A 16,639-nucleotide genomic window follows, 5' to 3' on the forward strand; every position below is an offset into this window, starting at 1 on the left:
TTGAAATAACGGATGGCCTCTGATCTCAGACAGCTAAGCTTTTCCGGGGAATGAAGTAGTATCCAAGATAGCGCTTGATCAAAATCATTGAATCCCGTCAGTGGCCATTTTCCCTTCTTGCTCTCGCCGAGTTGCTGATCTTGTAGCTCCTCCAACAGCATGTTCAACATGTCTTCAGACACGTCACAATCGAACGAGGAAAGTGTTTCACTCATGAAGGAGAGGACACGTGGCTCCTCCAGCATATTCCTCATGGCATGGACTAAAGCGACATGCATGACTTTACTCCTGGAACAAGCCGAGTCTACCTCCAACAGGCGATCTAAAAAGCGTACATCTCCCATGTTGCCGATGGCTTCCAGGGCGTCGGCATGGCTCGCCTCCTCTGTACAGTATTCTGGCTGAATGAGCTGAAGCTGCTTGAGAATGATAGCGATGGCGATCTGTTTGGTGCTGTCCGCCACGGACGGCTGGCCAGCCAGGGAGCCTAGAGTGAGGAGAAGGGAGCTAAATTTGTCCGAGTCTTCTGGCATCTGGGTGAGGAGGTGAATCAACGAGAGGACAAACCTGTCCGATGGATTAGTCATAAACGTGATGAGATTTGTCAGATCTATTTGTTGGTCTTCTGTCAGGTTTGCCCTCGTGGAGAAGAGAGACTGCAGAACCTACACAACGAAGATAAAGGTTTCTACAATTACATGATTTAAACAGATGCAGCCTTACACTTTTGAAAAGAGCAAATCAAACAAAGTTTTGAAATTATAAATTTCCCTTTATGTAAAGAGCGCTGCATCTAACTGCTCACCAGCTATTCCTGTCGCCAAATTAGCAGGGTTCGGTTGGCCATGGTCCATTTTCATTTACATAAGACAGTTTTCTGATTACCAGCCTTTCACTCTAAACAAGGTATAAACGTGATAACGAGGCTTTTCTTTCTCAAAACATATGTTTGATCAACAGACTGTTCGCTTATTCGTATATGTTTCGATTTTCGGAGAACTGTAATTTCCTCCTCACGTCAGTATTGTGTATATATACATATATAGAAACACAGAGTTACTGGAAGTATATGACGTCGTGTTTCGACAAGGTGAAATAATGTACACGTGTTATCAGAAAACATAGAGGCTTTCATGCAGTTTCCAAAGGCCTTATAAAACAATGCAGGTAGGAATGAAGTCACTCACCATTTCTGCCGCACTGCCGCCAGCAATCGTGTAGAGCTCGAGGATTTCCCGGCATTTGTCCCAGACTTCTACACAGGACTGCTCCATCATCTACAATGACATCCAACAAAATATATGTCTTCATATCCTGTTTTCACCTAGAAACCTCGAAAATTGTTCTGAAGGAGCATGGCTGCAATCCAAGAATGACCTTATTATTGTCCATGGGCCAGACATGATGTTGGTACCACCTGAGGTGGCCAAACCTGATTGATACTGACGTGTTTATGGGGTCAGTAGAAGTAAATTAAGACATGATGGCCTTTCTGCAACGGTAGCTTTATCACACATTTTGATAAAATGAAAAATCCCCTTATAAGGCGCTACGCAAATTACAAAAACAAGACAAAAGTCAATATACTGTGAACTCTATGTGGAGTTTATAATATAATAAGACCAATTCAAAAGGGTGGTTGGATTGTTTCTGAAGTAAAGAAAATGTGGCAGTCCACATTTTGTCTATATTTCATGTATGCTTTTAGCTGAATATTCAGTTGTAGATAAATATATCTCATGGATTATCATGCAGATATAGCTCTCTCATGGACGAAAACACACGGGCCTCCGATCCGGTTTGCTAAGCTTGGTGCAGATGGCGGCATATTTAGAACAGCAATTCAAAACACTTGACCAAAGAATCTTTGCCCTACGCAAGATGGACCTCAAAGCTGCAGTCGCGCTCTAAAAGCTCTAGATTGCACGTTAAGGGCAGTCTTCATCAAGAAATAGCGGTGTTAAGCCATAATCATTCATTCATTCCTCCGGACGGGAGACGGGGAGGGACAGATTGTATAGGAGTTAATGAAAACATTCAATGAAAAGCCCTTCTTATAAGGAATGTTTGCCTTCTAAATCAAAAAGTGCTGCGCTTGACAGATTTAACATCAAAATCAAAACGTCCACAGTCATGTTTCAGAGTGATTTGGATGAATCACTTTACTATGTTTTTCGGATGAGAAGAGAAATCTTCTGCTCTATCCAGACAGCTTGACAATACAACGAAGCAATGACTTGCCAACACCCAGGGTTCCGAAATTAAAGCAACCATGCAATTAAAACATCAAATTAAGGAGCAAGATGTTAGTTAAACATCCATGGCACCCGCAGACAGATAAATGAGAGTGTGAAAGTCCCCCTGTAAGAATAAAAAAATCTTACAGTTTCCTTTGGTGTTTGGGGTTTAGGGTCATAGAAAGACCGTTACTGTGTGCCATTTCGAATTGACCATTTGAATATTTAGACTGAAAGTGAGCAGTTAACTGTTAAAACAACCATGCTGGAATGTCCCAGTCTGTTACAAAACATAAACATTATGTCTTCTGTCGTTTGCGAATGCAGTCCTTCTAGCTCCTGTAGCTTACCCCTCTCCCAACCAAGATAGGGTCAACAAACACTGACAAAATATGTCATTATATTTGAGAAGAAGAGCTTGCATTAGTTAAGGAAATATCCCTAAAGGTAAACATTCTGTTCCTGAGTTGATTGGGGGTGCAAATATCGCTCTTATCGTATGGCTGTTGGCGATGTATGAGTTAGCACACTGAAAAATAAGTACGTTTATTATAGGGGACATAACCCGTACAAGGCTACCCATCTGTGAGGGCTATCATATGAAAAGGTGATCTGAAGAAGTGTACCAAGTTAAAAATAGCAAAGAGACTTTGCCACCCTGGGTGGCACCAATATGCAAAATTTTAGGTCTTAGTCCATGGACTTTTACGGATGTGCTTTATAGGGGGAAATATACAAATCTACAAACATGAAGCTCAAGGTAGACGTGTAATCTCAGTTCAGACACATGGGCTTTTTTGCTATTGTGCAGGTAAAGCGATGTTAGTTCGATGAAATTTCTGATAACGCCCAGAACATTGCTGAAAGTTTATGTGTATATATCAGCTTTATCTAACGATAGATTGGACATTCAACACCGCCTTTTAAGGTTGGGTTCTGTTACAAACGGCTCTAAATTGTATTCTTTCAAAAATGTGAAATACTTACATTCATGGTGGCTAATACAAGGTCATCTGCCAATGGCTTCACGAAATAATCGAGTACTCTTCGGATGTTTGCGATGCCAAGATCTCTTTCTAACATTAAGACACTCCTTATAAGGTTTACTGGAAACATGAATATAACAGACATCTGACGTGACCACAGAAAATAATGTCATGAATTGGCATATATTTTTTCTATCGGCGATATTGAAGCACACATATGGCTGCAACAAAGAAGAACTGACAAAGTGGTATTTGATGAGACTGATAAGAGTATCAGGCGTAAATATTTCTTTACCTTTAGTCAAATATAATGGATGTTACAGATATACACACAGATATTTATCCAGGGTCAGACAAAATACTCCGCTTTTCACTGGACAGCAACGATCACGTAAGGTACAGATATATTCTCGAATTGACGTCAAATGTGTCAGCTTAATATGCTCCCTTTCTTGGGTCGTGAATACATTGACCATATCGCTGCATATGAAGGGATTCACCTATAAATCGGTCTTTCGCACTGAATTAGAACAGGATAAATTCGTTACGTGGTTACTCAGTAATGCACTAACGCATGGCGTAGTCATACATCCCCAAGAAAGTAATATACAGTACTTACGTTTACTTCCATCGCCAGTGGACTCGAATTGCTCAAGGACGTCAGACAGGCTCACTTGTTGAAGCTGTCGATAGAGTTCCCGAAGTTGATCATATTTTAACTCTGTTAAATAGAAAAGGAAAATTTATGTTACAAGAATTCAGATATCAGTATTGATGGCATATTGCAAATGCATTTTCCCATTAGTTTCTGGAAAGAATGATACAAAGACAACATGAGCAAAGTTATCGTAATCTGTCATGTAGCTCATTCAGTTATGTAGTTTCGCAGGTTACGTGTAACAATTTACCAGCTATCACACTGTCGGCGATGCTCTGGTTTTGCTATCTATGTTGAAGACTTTTGTCTTGTTACCTTTAGTGTCATCAGTAGAATCCATTTCTAGAGATGAAGGTAAAAATGTCATCCGCCTGTAATCCGCCATTCTCTTCCGTCGCACTGACGACCTTTCGGTTTTCAGGGACAGCTGAAGGTCGAACTTGGATTTGCTACGCAGAAGCTCGTTCACATCAATGTCTGCGGTAATATCGTCTGGAGACATGGCCTCTTCAGTAATCTTGAAAGTCAAGTGTCATTCAATACTTCAAAATTCATTGACCTAATATGCATTGTAGCTTATAGAGCATGTGTCATGCATATGCCTAAAGCCTTATCTATTCTTGGTTCTTATTTTTTGCCCCTGGATCTGGCACTCAGCTATTCCGTCTCTTAAGGCTTTTGCTCAGTGATTTCGCCTGTTGCAATACACTTTAGTCAGTGTGTTTGTCAGATACCCGGTGAATGGGGATGGTTTTCACGCAGGCTCTGTCCGATTTCTTCGGGTTGTTTGCGCGCGTTTACGTCTATGCTTCAATCTCAAAGATCTCGCGAGAAAATGCATGAAAAGTCAGTAGTGCACCTAACTCGTTTTGAATTCTCCACCCGGAAACCTGACTGTTGTCAAATAAGTGAATTATTCAGTTATTCATGACTATACACGGTGTAATAATCCAATGAAGCAAAAAAAATATATTTTCAAACCATCAAGACAAACAAAATTTGAAAGTTTAAGATCGTTCGAATAAAACCTGATACACGTAATAAGAGTAATAACACGTAATAATAACGTGATCCTTTACGGTTGGCGAGGTATTACTCGAGAAACAAGAACCTACCTGGTCGTCGGCAACTTTGCTGGTTACCTCCCCTGTGCTGTCAACGATCTCTCCATCCTGGACAACAGCCGCTGCCTTCACCTCGACTACAGCAGCACGTCTGATTTTGGACAGCTGGGACTTATACTCAACTTTGTAATGTTTCTCGACCATCTGTCCTGTACCTAGCTTCCGAGAACTGTAAATAAATAGAAATATATAACATGTAATAACCATACCGCCATACTGCTATATAAGCAGAGCAGAAAGCATTACAAATTACACGTTTATTTTTTTGACGCCAAGACGGTATGAGTTTGAGGCGAAATGATGGCATAAACTTATGGTGACATGATGGCATAAACTTATGACGACATGATTGCACGAAAGCACCATACTTACTGGGTCATGATCACTGTGATTCGTTGTGTTGGAGCTATGTAGGTAATAAGTGTCACAATAAATGTCACTATCTGTTCAATCGCAATGGCACACGAAAATATAGAACTTCAATCCCGGATACTGACTGGGAGCTTCTTGCTTTCATTATGATACTATTGTTACGGTTTGCACCGTCCAAGGTTCATCACAAATACGGTGTTCAAATCTCTGCACCACACGTGGGAAAGTTCGTAAGTGACTTGCCAGAGGTCGATAGTTTACGCTAGGCACTCCGTTTTCCCCCACCAGAAAACTTCACCGCCACCGCGTGTAAGTCAAAAAATCTTGAGAGTGGCGTTAAACAACAATCAAACAAGTAAATATTAACCTACCTGTAATAGGCAGTGTGAGATCCAGTAGAATCCGTCTCTTCTTCTGTACTCATTGTCTCAGTCGAGCCCGAAATTCTCGTTTGAAAACTGGAGATAATACCTTTCTTCATATTCATCACCTCCTGGTTTTCTATAAAGGGAATTCGCACATCATCCAACTTATCGTCTTTAACCATTTCATATCAAACGAAAGATTTGATTTTATTGCTCTCGTACTCAAGAATATTTCACATATATGACGGCGGCCAGCATTGTGGTAGGAGGATACCGGGCAGAGCCCGGCGGAAGCCCAGGACCACCTGCAAGTTGCTGGAAGACTTTCCCACGCACGGCCGGAGAGGAAGCCAGCGTGAGCTGGACTTGAACTCATCGCGACCGCATTGGTGAGACTCCTGGGTCATTACGCTGCGCTAGCGCGCTAACAAACTGAGCCACGACCCTTCTCAAGAGAAGAATAGTTATTGCTTGTCTCCCTTTCATATCACAGGTCAGCGTTACATATTTTAAAAGACATTTCCCCTTACCAAAATCGGCTTCCACGAAAGCTGCACTGTGAATACGACCGGTCACATCCTGAGTAAAACCAAAGGGCAGCATGAACTGCTGGGTGGCGTTCACAACTTCCTGGCTGGCTTCTGTGGTGACAAATTCCTTTCCCACGGTACAAGAAGCTTCCGTGCTCTAGGGATACAAACGTCAAGTTTCTAGCTCCCTATTTATAGCATAATCTCATAGGAGCTACTTTTCCTCTTTGGCACAATTAACGACTGCGCTTAAGAAAGAGAAAAGGTCAAATAATAGCATATTTACAATTTAAATTTAAATTTTGAAACATATTAGATGACAGGTTGTATATTTTCTCATGTGACAAGTATCTTTATCAGGGTTATACATATATTTTGTTCAAATCTGCTGACGTATTTTTGGTGATTAACTTACCATGTTCTGGGCGCACAGCTTAGCCGCATTGCTTGGCCTTCGGAAGGAAAAATCATGGATAACAAGTTACTTGGTTTTATTGTGTGATCCTCGTCTAAATCTAATTTATATCACGAGGAAATTTCAAGCTGTTTATAGGGAACAAGTATGTGGAATAAATCGCGTCGTTAAGGTGCAAGATTATTCCTTTATCATTTGTGCATTCCATTAAAACCAGTACTGGAAGATTCTGCTGTTTTGTTTATAAATTGGCAACCACAAATATAATGGTTCAGAGAAAGATACGGTGTGAGGGTTTGCTAAATGGACTTACTGGACCGTTCCTTGCGTCACTGTGACATTGTACATGTGGGCAATGTAATCATAGGCGGGCATCTGGCCAGTGGACAACATAGAGGCTGAAAGACGCGACAAAAAATGATACAATGATACGACATTGGAAGGAAGTATTACAAGACATGATACAGTGGCACGACATGGGAAAGACATGTAGCAAGACGTGATACACTGTACGACACTGGAAAGACGTGACAAGATATGATACACTGGCTCGAAATTTGGAAGGCAAGTAACAAGACATAAAACACTGTACAACACTGGAACATTGATACAATATAGATAGAGAGTTTGAATAAGTCGTCTGATTTCTCTCCCAATTCTTGCATTTTCTTGGTACAATATAATCATGCTTACCTCCGTCATAGTCAACCTCCATCACAGACGACACCCGGAAGTGCCAGTCCTCACTTCCCCACAGATATGGTATAATCATGCTTACCTCCATGACAATCAACATCTACCATCATACAAGATATCCGATAATGCTGACTCATACAAAGTTTTCCCCACAGATAGGCTTTTTGTATAATCTTCCTTACCTCCATCACAGTCAACGTCCACATTACATGACACCCGGAAGTGCTGCTCCACACTTCCCCATAAACGGATATCGCTCACAAATCTGTAAGTCAGTGTCTCCGGCTGATCAAAAGCAATCAATGAAAAACAGTAAGCACTAACTCGGTTTGGATTGCTATAAAAAGCCTTTAAAATAATAATTTATTTATTTGATTGGTGCTTTACGCCGTACTCAAAAATATTTCACTTATACGATGCCAGCCAGCATTATGGTGGGAGGAAAGTGGGCGGAGCCTGGAGGAAACCCACGACCATCCGCAGGTTGCTGACAGGCCGCCTTTGAAATATGATAAACTATTTGCACATCTAATTGATATGACCTTACATCAGCTTACCAAAATGAATTTCCCGTATTTTTCATTTTTGTTCAATGATTTAAGTGACATTGGTACGGATTTTGGAACAAGAAAAGCTCTTTACGTCCTCGGTATTTAAGCATTCTACTCTTTTTAAATAGAATTTCAGAGTAAAATTACGATGAACATGCCAAAACAATTACCATAGTAGCATATGCATTTTCTGGAAAAAGAGATAGCCTCACGGTTTTATACAGCATACAGCAATGATAAAACTAGCCGTTTGTTTCGTATTTAATCTCCTCATCATAATCTCCTTCATCGTCTGGTGTCACCGTATAGCGGAAAAACAAGTTATATATATATACTGTGTCATTTGTCGTATTTTTTCTATTTTCTTGACGATTTTGTTCAATGACTTAAGTGCCATTGGGACGGATTTTAGATCAAGAATAGATCTTTCTGTCCTCGGTATTTTAGCATTCTACTTTGCGATCATCATGAGTATTGCATTCTATTTTGCGATCATCATGAGTATTGCATTTTATTTTGCTATCATCATGAGTACTGCATTCTGTTTTGCTATTATCATGAGTATTAAATGGATAGCTATGGCACTTACATATAACGATTTTTGCTGTGGAAATAGCCAGTTAATCAGTTTCTATTTGGATTAACAATTCTTGAGTTATAATATGAATATTCCTATGGAATCTACCGGATTTTCACATATATGTATTATTTTGGCCTTCAGTGCGAAAAGAGACTTTCTCATCCAGCGATTACCAGTGTGCTGCAGTATAGCTCTATAGGCCTATAAAACATAATATAACTATGAGTTAACACATGAATCCTGAGTATTTTATCAGCGATTCTGTTTTAAACTAAAAACGCAAATGTAGCCTGATTCATGTTGGTGGCTCGTTATTGTGTTTTAGAATTTGTTAATTTATTGGTCATTGTTACTATGCTTGTATATATACAGCGAGAGATGACCTAAGCCAGTCTAGCTTATGACGTAGTTTCTATTAAGAATCCTCTGTGCAAAACAAAATTCGAAGCCAACCATATTATTTTTCTATCGGTTCACAATAACGAAACGAACCATTACGGTTGTTACCTTTTGTATTCCTAAAGAAAACTTATCTGTATTTAAATATTTCAAGACTTCATCGAAAAATAGGTGGGGTAAATAAAAGAAAAATAAATAAACAGTGAAATAGTTTAAACCTAAACCCGTGTAACGCTCTTTTGAGCCATTTGTCGCGATAGAAAGGAAAGTTATATTAATGTCTATAGGTCGACATACCCCCAATCTTAACGTTTGACAAAACAAATAGTCTAATAACGCAGAAAACAAACCAAAGATAAAATAAACTATATGACAAGAATAAGGATATGACAGGTTTTACTCACGTGACACCGTAGTCGTGCGCCAACCGCGGTTAATAGGCATAGCAATGCAGAGATCAAGAGCATGTTTGATCTGGAAGTCTCTTCTGAACGGGCCCAACAAAGACGATGAGTCTGATGTAGTTTAATCTTGGATGCTCTTATAAAGCCCTTAAAAGGATTTTCTGATACGTCACGAAGTGAGCATTATACAATTTGTTCCCATATGAAGAAAGACAGGATTCGCCTTGAGGTACAACCATTATGCTATAATGTTCGATGATGCGAAAAATTAATATAGCGCCATCAATCTTCCCGTATGCATTATAATTAATGTTCTTTATGTAAACAAGTGTTATACAACCACAACTTTCACAGCTATATTCACATAGAGTATAGCCGTTGACTATGCTTGTAATAGTCTATTATTAATTTTCATAACTGTTTAACCTACAGTAGATTCTGTAATTACACAAGGTCGTTAAAACCCTGTTGTGAAGTTAGGAAGATGCCCAATGATCCAAAGCCAAAGGGTCGCTTATACATAATGTTCACAGAGAAACGTATAAAGTGAAACAAAATGTCTAATGTATACTTTTACTTAGTAGTATATGGGGAAGGCGCCCAGCACACTTCACTTCACTGCAAAACCTTTCTCCCTAAACATGGAAAAGTACAGAACATCCTTATCCTCAATACAGGTACATTGCAAAGTACAGAACATCCTTATCCTCGATACAGGTACGTGGGAAAGAACAGAACATCCTTATCCTCAATACAGGTACGTGAGAAAGTACAGAACATCCTTATCCTCAGTACAGGTACGTGGGAAAGCACAGAACATCCTTATCCTCCATACAGGTACGTGGGAAAGAACAGAACATCCTTATCCTCAATGCAGGTACGTGGGAAAGTACAGAACATCCTTATCCTCAGTACAGGTACGTGGGAAAGCACAGAACATCCTTATCCTCAATACAGGTACGTGAGAAAGTACAGAACATCCTTATCCTCAGTACAGGTACGTGGGAAAGTATAGAACATCCTTAACCTCAATACAGGTACGTGGGAAAGAACAGAACATCCTTGTCCTCAATACAGGTACGTGAGAAAGTACAGAACATCCTTATCCTCAGTACAGGTACGTGAGAAAGTACTGAACATCCTTATCCTCAGTACAGGTACGTGGGAAAGCACAGAACATCCTTGTCCTCAATACAGGTACGTGAGAAAGTACAAAACATCCTTGTCCTTAATACAGGTAAATATCAAAGTACAGAACACCCTTATCCTTCATACAGGTCCATGGGAAAGTACAGAACATTCTTATCCTCAGTACAGGTACGTGGGAAAACACAGAACATTCTTGTCCTCCATACAGGTAGGTGAGAAAGTACAAAACATAATTATCCTCCGTACAGGTACATGGCAAAGTACAGAACATCCTTATCCTCAGTACAGGTACATGGCAAAGTACAGAACATCCTTATGCTCAGTACAGGTCCATGGGAAAGTACAGAACATTCTTATCCTCAATACAGGTACGTGGGAAAGTACAGAGCATCCTTATCCTCAGTACAGGTACATGGCAAAGTACAGAACATCCTTATGCTCAGTACAGGTCCATGGGAAAGTACTGAACATTCTTATCCTCCATGCAGGTACGTGGGAAAGTACAGAACATCCACATCCTACATACAGGTACATGGCAAAGTACAAAACGTACTTGTCCTCAGTACAGGTACATGGCAAAGTACAAAACATCCATATCCTACATACAGGTACATGGCAAAGTACAGAACGTCCTTGTCCTCAGTACAGGTACATTGCAAAGTACAGAACATCCATATCCTACATACAGGTACATGGGAAAATACTGAACATTCTTATCCTCAGTACAGGTACATTGCAAAGTACAGAACATCCATATCCTACATACAGGTACATGGGAAAATACTGAACATCCTTATCCTCAGTACAGGTACGTGGGAAAGTACAGAACATCCTTATCCTCCATACAGGTACGTGGGAAAGTACAGAACATTCTTATCCTCAATACAGATACGTGGGAAAGTATAGAACATCCTTATCCTCCATACAGGTACATGGCAAAGTACAGAACGTACTTGTCCTCCGTACAGGTACATGGGAAAGTATAGAACATCCTTATCCTCAATACAGGTACGTGGGAAAGTATAGAACATCCTTATCCTCAATACAGGTACGTGGGAAAGTATAGAACATCCTTATCCTCAATACAGATACATGGCAAAGTACAGAACATCCTTAACCTCAATACAGGTACGTGGGAAAGCACAGAACATCCTTATCCTCAATACAGGTACGTGGGAAAGTATAGAACATCCTTATCCTCAATACAGATACATGGGAAATAGTCAGTTTCTTGGTTGCACATCGCGATTATGTAGAACAAAACTATCCCCACCAAAGAGGGCTAGTGGGTATAGGGTTCAAAGATGGAGTAGTTTGTACAAGTCAGAAATTACAATAAGAAAAAAGATTATTAAAAATAGAATTCCAAATACGTAACGAAGATTGGACAAATCAGTATGGATATAATTTGCAATCTAAACTACATTTGAAAAGCGAAATAGAAGAGTGGCCACACCGAAGTGTCAGTTTGTATTTCAGAGTCGCTTATGAACTAAATGTAAAACTTTCAACATATTAGGTAATGCGTCATTTAAGCTTTCTTTCACAATGGACACATGACAAAGGATATAAATGATATTAAATGTTTCAAACTTTACAAGCTGAATCGTCTCTATGCTTACAAAACTTTGTAATTTAACTGTACGTTTGTTTTTGCATATGCAAATAATTTTTCATTTTGCAGTTACGGACATAGTTCTGATTTATAGGGTCTTTCGTTTGCTTTTCTTTATCGTCCAATAAGCGTGCATTACGGATGTAAACCAGGATCTCAGGAAGTACAGAAACATTTTAAATAAACAATATGAAATACTTCATTGTTTAAATTTTGTTTTATAGCTGTTTAAGAGTTAATGCAAACAACCACAAACGAACATTAGCATTCAGAATGTAGTTCCGTGAACTAATCTTATTGTTTTATACACCCATAGTAATTTCCGGTAGGATCACATCAACCTTTACTCTTTATCATAACTATTAATTTTCAAGTTATACACGGATCCGTGAAACATTTTTTTGCCCAGCGTGCCGAAGTGGAAGACTAGTAGCCTGGGGAAGCTGACACATGTATGTTGAGTTACAAATATCTGTGATATCCGTATACGTCTCGTTCTGCACATGCTCGCAAACCAACTGATAACCGCTCTGCTATTTTCTAATCGGCTATATAGGCCCACTGTTTTCTTGCGCTTATGTGTTTAAAGTTTTATCCCAGTGCCTCTGTAGTGATGAGCAGGTTTGCTGTAAAACTGAACACAGTTTTGTTAAGGGTTCGATCGAGGCAATACATCATGTGTTTTGGGTGAAAGGTATTGGACGCAGGGCTGGGGTTTGCTCCAGGAACTTCAGTTTTTCTGTTATAAACCAGACCACCAAACAGAATATTTGTGTAGTTTAGCCTGGACAGACTAAGAAGCACGGAAAGAAGGCCAAATTTAGGCTGGTCCGATTAGAAGACTCGGCACGAAGCCCAAGTTTAGGTTGGCTTGATTGGGAATCACGGGATGAAGGGCAAGTTTAAGTAGGCCACAGGAAAAAGCCCAGGTTTAGGCTGGTCAGAGGTTAGGCTGTCCAAACTGGGAATCAGGAGTTGAAAGACACGTTGGCCAGAATGGGAGTCCACACGGGAAGAAGCCAAAGTTTAGGTTGGTCAGACTGAGAGACATGGGGTAAAGCTCAAGTTTAGCCCGGCAAGAATAGGAGGCAAAGGATGAAGGATAAGATCAAGCTGGCCAGAGTGGGAGGCACGGGATGAAACCTAAGTTAATGAGGGCCAGAATGGGAGTCACAGGATGAAGGCCAAGTCTGGAATAGCCAGGCTGGGGGGCGCGGGAAGTAGTCCAAGTTTAGGTTGACCATACTGGGTGAAGCCCACGTTTAAGAAAGCGAAACTGGAAACACGGGATGAAGCTCACGAGTAGGCTGGGGGCACGGGAAGAAGCCCAAGTTTATTTATTTATTTGATTGGTGATTTACGCCGTATATTTCGCTTATACGACCGCGGTCGGTGGGTGGAAACCGGGCAGAAACCCACGACCATCCGCAGGTTGCTGTGGGACCTTCCCACGTTCGGTCGGAGAGGAAGCCAGCATGAGTTGGACTTGAACTCACAGTGACAGCATTGGTAAGAGACTCCTGGGTCATTATGCTGAGGTAGCGCGCTAACCAACTGAGCCACGGCGGCCTCAGCCCAAGTTTATGCTGGCCAGACTGGGAATAAGGGGATGAAGTCCAAATTTAGACAGGCCCGACTGGGAATCACTGGATGAATCCAAGTTGAATCTTAGGCTAGCCATTCTGGGAAGATCTGGATGAAACCCAAGCTTAAGCAGGCCAGACTGGAAATCACGGGAAGAAGCCAGGCTGGGAGGTGCGGGAAGAAGACTAGGTTTAGACGGGCCCAACTGGGAATCACGGGATGAATCCAAGTTAAATCTTAGGCTAGCCATTCTGGGAAGATCTGGATGAAACCCAAGCTTAAGCAGGCCAGACTGGAAATCACGGAAAGAAGCCAGGCTGGGAGGCGAGGGAAGAAGTCTAGGTTTAGGCTGGTCAGACTGGGAAGCACGGGATGAAGCCCAAATTTAGGCTGGCCAGACTTGGAGGCACGGGACGAAGCCCAAGTTTAGGCTGACAAGACTGGGAGGCACGGGATTAAACACAACTTTACGTAAACCATGGCACGGGATGGAGCCCAGTTTTAGGCTGACCGGAATGGGAGTCTCGGATGAAGCCCAAGTTTAGGTAAACCTAAACCCAGACTGGGAGTCTGGTTTACCTAAACTGGTTGTGAAGCAGTTCTATAGGTGATCTTTCTGGCGAGTTCTTTCGACTATTTATTTCAACGCAAATTTTAGATTCGACTGAATTAGTGTCTATTAACTATTATTCCAGTAAAGTAACTATTATTCCATGTATACTCAAGGCGAAAACCTATAAAATGTTCTTAAATCACACAAAAAAATCTTTAGAACGAGGTTTGAGCAGTGGACCAGGCAGCAATGCGTTTGATGATGATCTCATTAAATGGTCATTCAATATGCTAGTCAAAGCAAGTCAAAACTTATATGACTCAAGCCACTCAGCCCACGCATCTCGTCAGTTTAATTCTGTGATAAACTCTCGATTGTCTTTATGTTATCTCCTCTTCAACATTTGCTGTCGGCTATAATCGTAAATCCAGACGAGAGGGTCTACAGTCTATTTCTTTTAACCAGTTCAAAATTGCCTTTAGTCAGTGACACTTAGCAACACAAGCTCTACACATGAACACCTTTTCTAATTCATAATGTTAAACCAGCTAAGCTAGGTTTCGACAGCAAGAACTCATTGCCTCGGGTGATTAATACATGTATTTAAAAAACAAGAGGCACGCTGGATACTGGGCGTGAATACGGCGTAAAACACCAATGAAATAAATAAATAAATGAATAAATAAATAAATAAATATTTGACTTTGATCGCACGTTTTAGTATAATATAACCTTTATAAATGAATGATATTTTATCTCCTATACTAAAAGATCTCACAGCAGTATGGTTTTAGAGTTGAATGCCAGGAAATTCTGTTATAAAAAATAATATAGTCTATACGCTGTGGCAGTAGTGTAGGCTGTGTTACTGGTGGTGTTTGTTCCAACTGTATGTTTGCGCTGTTGTAAAACAAATTAAGCCCCATGCCCATTTTCCAGCATGCCACTTTTTGTGAATAATTATAAAGTCGCCCGAGGCAATAAGTTCTTGGTTTTCAAGCCAGGAGTTTAACATTACAAATTACAAAATGTATTCTATTTGCACCTTTCTGGTATTGATATAGACGCAAAACAGATCAAAGTGTAAATCTCGTTACATGTTACTGACGACAGGCTGACTTTACCGATTGCTAAATATAGGCGACTAGCTAAAGGAAAAGACTATAGTTATCCACCATTGCTGATACATCAGTCATATTCCAGACAAGATAAATCTGAAAACTTTTACATGGTTCTGGTAAAGAGTCGTGCTCAACGGGCGCATCAGCATTGGCGTGTTTCCGTTAAGGGATGGGTCATAAACGAAGCTGCGCCGTAACATCACCACTGAAATAGGCTTCAGCTCATTTCCATCCCTTGTCACGCCACACCAGCTCTGACGTAACACGAAATTGGTTTTTGAGACGTGAAATTACGGGAGTTCCTCCCCACCTGAATCGGCCCATGCATCATGTTAATGTAGGTTGTGTCAAACAGTGGAAACTATATGCTATATTATATATATAGATATATATATATATATGCTATATTGCAGAAAAATATGGTATCAATCATTAAGAGTCTCAAATCTTAAATGAAGCCTGTGATTTCAGCTTAGATAGAATATAACTATTTGACGGAGTTAGAATATACATATTTGCATTTTAATTAGTGAGTTTTTACATTTCCTCCAAATAGCTTATCCTGGACTTTTCAGAGCAGTTGACAAAATTAAATCTGTCTTGAAGGTAGTTCTTTTACTAGATTATACCGTTTTAACTTCAAAACTCGTCATTGGCCATTTTCACAGGTCCCACTGTACTCCTTAAAACGTATCATTTAAATGTTACAGTGACCTCAGGGGAGGTAATTCGATGCAGCTCTATTCCAATTTAATCCTTGCTTGACGTACCCCACTCTCCGTCAGACAATTTATTCGTAATACTGAGTTGACTGTCCAGCCTAAATTCACCTTTAGCTGTGATGGTGAAAACTTTCATTTTCTAAATGTACTATAGGTACATTATGTACATTTTACACAAATACGTAAGAGAATGTAAGCGTTAAGTTCGACATCAGTATAACACTCATAAACCATAAAGGGTCGGTAATCTCAATACATATTTCCAAAGACAGTCTAAAACACCAGTTCTTACAGGACTGTGCAAGAAATAAAGCTGATAGCATGTCAGATAGAAGCAGTCATCAGATTTCAGTGATGCAGGGAAGATAGTCAGTATTCTTGGTATGACATCCCGTTCATATTTCAAACTCGCAGTCGATGAATAATTACCAGATCGAATGCAAATATAGGTATCTCAGTTGCGTTGTGATTGCAACTGTTCATGGCCATGTAATTGTCAGGAGGAAGGCAATAACGGCATCAAGAAATTTATAAACAGCTAATGCCTAATTAATGCTCAAATTGAGATATATGGATTG

The sequence above is a fragment of the Liolophura sinensis genome, chromosome 1, assembly GCF_032854445.1.
Source record: "Liolophura sinensis isolate JHLJ2023 chromosome 1, CUHK_Ljap_v2, whole genome shotgun sequence".
Lineage (NCBI taxonomy): Eukaryota > Metazoa > Mollusca > Polyplacophora > Chitonida > Chitonidae > Liolophura > Liolophura sinensis.